Source organism: Sapajus apella, unplaced genomic scaffold (assembly GCF_009761245.1).
Source record: "Sapajus apella isolate SASKATOON/1434 unplaced genomic scaffold, GSC_monkey_1.0 scaffold14, whole genome shotgun sequence".
NCBI lineage: Eukaryota > Metazoa > Chordata > Mammalia > Primates > Cebidae > Sapajus > Sapajus apella.
Genome location: NW_022436954.1, coordinates 1937413 through 1943613, shown reverse-complemented (window position 1 = coordinate 1943613; position 6201 = coordinate 1937413). Strand labels below are relative to the sequence as shown.

The window sequence follows — 6201 nt, the reverse complement described above, 5'->3', positions numbered from 1 at the left end:
CTGCAGTTGTGCACCAGTGATTGAGGGTTTGCAGTGGTAAGGGCCTTAAAGGCCACCCCAGCCAAGTGCTTTATTGATTAGATGGGGAAACTGAGGCCCAGAGTCCGTCTCCAGCCCCCGTGTGGCTCCTTGCCTGCCCTCATGAGCCTCCCCTCCTAGGAGCGGCATGCCGCGAGGGGCATGCCCAAGTCTCCTCTCCAACTGGTCTTCAGCAGCTGGACCAGAGCAGAGCTGACCCAGTAGCAAGCCTGGGTTGCAGAGTTGCACATGGTCCCCAGACCTCTGCAGTCACCACTCACTGTGCCTGGAGGAAGAATAAGGCCAGTCTTCCGGAGAGCCGGGCCCTGGAGGAACCCAAGAAGAAGAGCAGCGTCCTTTTCCTGGGGAACCCAAGACTCCACGCCAGGGCCTCTGGGCCAGTGTGGACCCTCCGCAGCAGGACACAGCATTCTCACCGGGCTTCAAGCCTGAGATGCTGGGTGAGAGAGCAGAGGCACTGTGGCAGGTGGGAGCTTGCCCCAAGCTGGTACCTTCTTGTGGAAGAATTGAGGGAGCAGACTGAGTACAAACACCCTACCCAGCCATGCCTTTTGTGAAAGGACTCTGCAGTGTCTCCCATTGAGAAGGAGGGTATGTCTCCCCACCCTGAACCTGGACTTGATGTACGACTCACTGACCAACAGAATATGATGGAAGTGGCAGAGTGCTGATTCTAGCCCAGGGCTCCAGGGGCCTTGCATGCTGCCCTGTGGTCTCTCGTGCCTCCACACAGCCCTGGCAGCCTACAAGAGAATGACGAATTTATGGAGCCAAGCCAAGCTGATCCAGATAGTCCAGCCAAAGCCCAGAGATGAGAGTGAACCCAGGCAGCATCAGTGAAGCTGCCTACCTGACCTGCAGCTGATGCTGACCACACCAGTCAGCCCAGCCCAAAGCAGAAAACCGCTAAGCTGAGCCCTGCCTCACCTGCCAAGCTAAAGATTCGGGCATTGTTTTAAGCCCTGTGTTTTGGGATGGTTTGTAATGCAGAAATTAATTGCATCTAAGGTGCCAGGCAGCTAAGGAGGCCACTGTTCCCGCAGTTGCTGCCTTTTGCTCTTTTCTCTAGCATTAATTCTTTCCCTGCCCCCCAGAAGCTCAGCTCAACTACCCCCTTCCCTGGAGCCTATCCTGGTCACGATGGCCCCCTCTCCAAATGCCATCGCACTGGGGGTTAAGGCTTCAACATGTGGATCTCGGGAGGAGACACATTTGGTATGCAGCAAGCGTGCAGACTCAAACCTTCATCTTAGGCTCTAATGCGCCCAAACCCAGCAGCCTGGAGGGCATGCAAGGGACTCCTGGGTGAGTGAGGACACGTGTCAGGCTCAGGAGCCAGTCCCTGGGTTTGTCTTGCCATCCTTCGCCCACCTCTTGACCTTGAATGAACTTCCTGACCCAGAATGTGGGGATTGAGGCCTGGGAAGGTTGAGGGAAGCATTGAGGCAACACCTGTCATGTATCCAGCACTCCATAGGTGCACAGACAGTGCGACCAGGAGGCCCCGGCCTTCACCTGCAAATACGTTTCCATGACTTCAGGCGGGAGGCAGTCAAGGGGCTTTCCCGCCTCCCTTCCCTGGGGCCCTGCCTGGCGGTCCCTGGAGCCTGCCCCTTGGCTTCTGCCTTGCCCCTCCTAGGCAGCCAGCCTGTCCCAGAGTCCCCACCCAGGCCTGGCGCCGGCAGGCAACAGACGCTTGCTGGTGGGTGGTCAGGAGCGCGTGCCCGGGAGAGCTGCCTCCACACCATCCACTGATCTAATCAATACCCCGCTCCTCCCGAGACCGCGATCACAGGCCCATCCAAGCGGGGGTCTGGCTGTGACCCCTTCTTCACCCCGGACTTCCCTCATGACCGCCAGCTCCCCCTCCCCTCTCCCCAGCCCGCCAGGGTGGGCCGCTGGGAAGAAACCCACCTCCGACGTGGACCCTGCACACAGGGAGTTGTGGGCCTGTCAGATTGGGTCACCCGAATCAGCGGTGATGATAAAACCTGTCCCTCCAAATTAGGCCAGAGCCCCGGGAGCCCTGCTGATTACAGCCTGTGCACTGCTTACAAAGGGTCCCTCGAGGGTCATTAATATGGATTGAGGACCATTGTTTTCTCAAATTAGGCCACAGGGAGTGCTTCTTGGGGAAGCACATAGCGGGTGGCACGGCCGAGGGTTCCTGGGTTCCCGCCCAGGGTCCTGCGGGGCCAGGCTGGCGGCTGACGAGGGAGAGGCCACACCATTCCCAGGCCGAAGGCTCAGGCTTGGGGGTGAGGCCAGGGGCCAGTGGGCTTCCCCAGCTCACCTGCAGAATGTTCTGGAGAAGTAAAAGCGTCCCCCTGAGTACCCGCAGGGCCCTCGTGAGAATTCGTAACTCACACAGAGGGTCTTGCTGTCCGCAAAGCATCTTAGATTCTCAATGCCTTTCAACCTCCAGCACCCTGGGAATTCTACTCCAATTCATAGTATGAGAAACTGAGGCTCCAGAAGGTCCAAAGGTCGTCTAGTTAGTTCACAAGCTGGCATGCAGGTGCCCCTCCTTCAGCTCGTGACATGCCACTTCACCATGGGACCCACTGCCCGCGTTCAAGAACAGGGATGGCCCAGGTACATGGGAAGCATGTGTAACCATGACGACAGCCACAGGCCGAGCACACGGAAGCCTTCCGATCCTACAGGACTTTCCCCTCCCTGCCCTCTCACCTGACTCGTAGCCCAGTAGCCCGGGGCTTCACTGGATCCGGACACTTGTTCACACGTTCACCACACTTTGCAGTTTATCATGTAACGTGGCTCCTTTATTTCCCGTGAGCTTTGCAAGAGATCAGTTTTTTCAGGCTGAGTTCATTGATGACACGGTGTTATCTCCATCCCAGGGAGAGGAGGCTCCAGGAGCCAAGGGGTCCTCCCAGGCTGTCACAATCTGGCTGCCCGTGGGGAAGAGCAGGGGTCAAGGCTGAAGGGATGAAGACCCCGACCTTGCCATCGCCTGGCTGAGGTTCGGTGGGGCAGAAGGACTCGTAACCAGCCACCCAGCACCCCGTGGGGGTGAAACTCGGCTCAGAAAAGGAATGGGCCCCGAGCTGCCACAGCCCGGGGTGAGAGGGTCCCTGCCCAGGACTTTAACGGGCAGGATGTGGGAACAGCAAGGCAGCTATGACATTTGTGGAGCCCTGTGCAAAATGAAAATGCGAGACCCTCCTTCTGGGACAATCGGAGCATCCGACCACGTGCAGGGCCCTTCTGAGCACATGGCCTCTGCGTGGGGAGGGATCATTCCATACCTGTCTGACAAGCACACTGGGTGCAAGTCCTTTCTCTGTGGGTGGGGGAGGGGCTGCTAACAAATGAATAACAAGATGGCTGCAGATCACGCCACTGCGCCATAGAAGTAGATGGCAGGGGTGAGACAGGATGTTGCTGGGGGACTCCTTAGTGAATGGGATGATCAGACAAATGGAGGCTCCTAGAGGGTGAGGGCCAGCCATTCAGGGCAGGGAGACAGGAGGCGGGAACAGCCCCGCAAGGGAGCGGAGGCTGGAAAGTTGCTGCTTGGTCCTCCGTCCTGCTGGCTCCCTGCACAGGCAGCGAGAGGGATCTGAGTCCCCACCCCTGGGGAGGCCCTGCACCCGCACCCCCATGCCTGTGCAGAGCCCAAGCCTCCGCTAGTCTCTGGGGACCTGCCTCCTGCACCCTGACCGCCTGCTCCTGTTTTTCCTCACTCACTTCTCTGCTCGGGGCTGGCTGGTGTCTTCCCTTCCCAGATGAATGTTTTCACATTTCACAAAGGAGTACGTTCCCAAAAAACAGCAAGCAGGCCAGGCGCGGTGGCGCACGCCTGTAATCCCAGGAGGCAGAGGTGGGTTCGATCACGTGGGGTCAGGAGTTTGAGACCAGCCTGGCCAACACAGTGAAACCCCATTCCTACCAAAAAACACAAAAATTAGCCGGGTGTGGTGGCGACACCTGCAATCCCAGCTATTCAGGAGGCTGAGGTTGGAGAACGGCTTGAACCCAGGAGGTGGAGGCTGCAGTGAATCGAAATCATGCCACTGCACTCTAGCCTGGGCGACAGAGTGAGACTCTGTCTCAAAAACAAACACGCAAACAAAGAAACCAGCAATCAGATGGCAAGATATCATAATATGCTCTTAAGTGAAAATATGAATTTACAAAACAACACTGTGATGCGATTTAGCAAAAATGAGTGGGGGCCAGGCGCAGTGGCTCACGCCTATAATCCCAGCACTTTCTGAGGCCAAGGCGAGTGGATCACTTGAGGTCAGGAGTTCGACACCAGCCTAGCCAATGTGGTGAAACCCTGTCTCTATTAAAAATAAAAAAACTAGCTGGGCATTATGGCGGGCACCTGTAATCCCAGCTACTCGGGAGGCTGAGGCAGGAGAATCACTTGAACCGGGGAGGCGGAGGTTGTAATGAGTTCAGATTGTGCCACTGTACTCCAGCCTGGGTGACAGAACGAGACTCCATCAAAAAAAAAAAAAAAAAAAAAAGGGAGAGAAAAGAAAAAGCAAGCGGGGATATATGTGTGGAAGGACTTAAAAAACACTGGAAGGAACATCTAATGTGAGCTCTGATCGTCTCTGCAGAGGCTGCTTGTGCTGTTCCAACCCTTCTGCTATCTGATTGCTTTTGTAATCAACACGTGTTACTCTCGCGAGCAGATAAACGCCCTGTTGTGCACATTTGGGATGAGAAAAGGGTGCTGCAGGTGAGGAGAAGTCAAAGGGGCAGGGCGGGCCAGCTTCTCCGGCTGATGTGGCCTCTTCTCCTCGCCTCCCTGCCTGGCCGCCTGGAGCCTGATCTCAGCCTCCAGCCACTCGGCTTGCACTCTCAGCCTCTCCTTCCCCAGAACACCCGCCCACCTTCCCCTTCCCTCAGGATCGGCCGCCTCCAAACCTCTGTCCATGCTGGGTCCTCCTCCGGGCCACCCTCTTCTGCCCAGCTCAGCAGGTGCACGTCTTCCTAGCCTGGGGGTCCTGCTCAGAAGGCAGCTCTTTCAGGAAGCCTCTGCGGGTACCCTGGCTGAAGAGACCCCATCTTCTCTGGGCTCTCCCGCTGCCTCCTCTCTGGTGAGCTGCCTGCTCCCTTCCTTGAGTCAGAGTTCAAGGTGTGGCTTCTTGCCTGTGAGGGCAAAGTCTGCCACCGACTCCTCTTCCTGGCTGTCAGCTCTGCTCAGTGGGCGGGTGCTCAGTAAACATTACTAAACTCATTAGCCCCCTTTGGGCAAACGGGACAGCGGGGTGAGGCCTGGCGTGGCTGGAAAAGCAGTCTGGATGCCCCACTTGTGGCTGCCTCAATGGCTTTATCTGACAGCTGTGGGCACCAGGACAAAGCGGCGTGCCCTGGCTGCCTCGGCCTCCTCCTTTCTCCCCGGGGCAGGCAGGGTGACATGGCGTGCCTGGGCCACACCAAGAGCTCAGGCCGGAGCCAGCAGTCAGCTTGTAACACTGGCGAGGGCCCTTCTGTAGGTCTGACCCCCAGCACGTCCCAGGACCCTGCTGGCTTCCCAGGGAGAGTTCCCAGGAGTCTGGGCTGGCGTGGAGAGGGGGCACTGGTTGTGCGGCTGCTGATGTCACGGGCACCCAGAACCCTGACCAGAGTCGTCCCCTTGGCATGCTGGCAAAAAGTCGCTCAGACAGGGCTGCAGGGCTCTCAGATCCTTTGTATCTTCTTCTCTGAGTCTGAGTCTTGGGGAAATTGGGAAGCCCTCTGGGAGCTTCCCTTCACCTGACAGTCCCACCCTCAGGATGGAGCTGAGGTGGAGTCTGCACCCCTAAACCTGCTTCTCTGTGAAACAGGAAAGTTCTGCAGATGGCATCACCCAGACTCAATTCCTCCTCCCCGCTATGAATTGTGGACCAAAGTGTTCAGGTCACCACAGTGATGACTCCCGCGCTGAGCTGGCGCTGGGCAGGATCAGCAGCTTGGATGGAACGCCGACCAACGCAGCCCCACAGGCAGGGGCCCTGCTGACCTCATGGCGCAGAAGAGGCTCAAAGAGGTCAGGGGCTGCCGAGGGCCTGTGGACAATGTGGTGTGAGGAGGGGATGTGATGTGGCACGGGCCTCTCCGACTCCCAAAGGAACCCTCAAATCACCCTGGTGCCACCCAGCCCGGGGACAGAGGGGACAGAGGGAACAGAGGGGACAG

The 6201-nt window shown here is 57.7% G+C and overlaps 1 long non-coding RNA gene across 1 annotated transcript; it reads right to left on the bottom strand.

Annotated features, from left to right (window-relative positions):
* Nucleotides 1-1187: 1187 nt before the first annotated feature.
* On the bottom strand, nt 1188-5120 carry LOC116554370. The gene is made up of 3 exons (XR_004270191.1): nt 4948-5120; nt 2731-2839; nt 1188-2603 (listed from the first exon to the last, which is right to left on the bottom strand). It is a non-coding gene; the product is annotated as an uncharacterized LOC116554370 (long non-coding RNA).
* Nucleotides 5121-6201: the final 1081 nt, after the last annotated feature.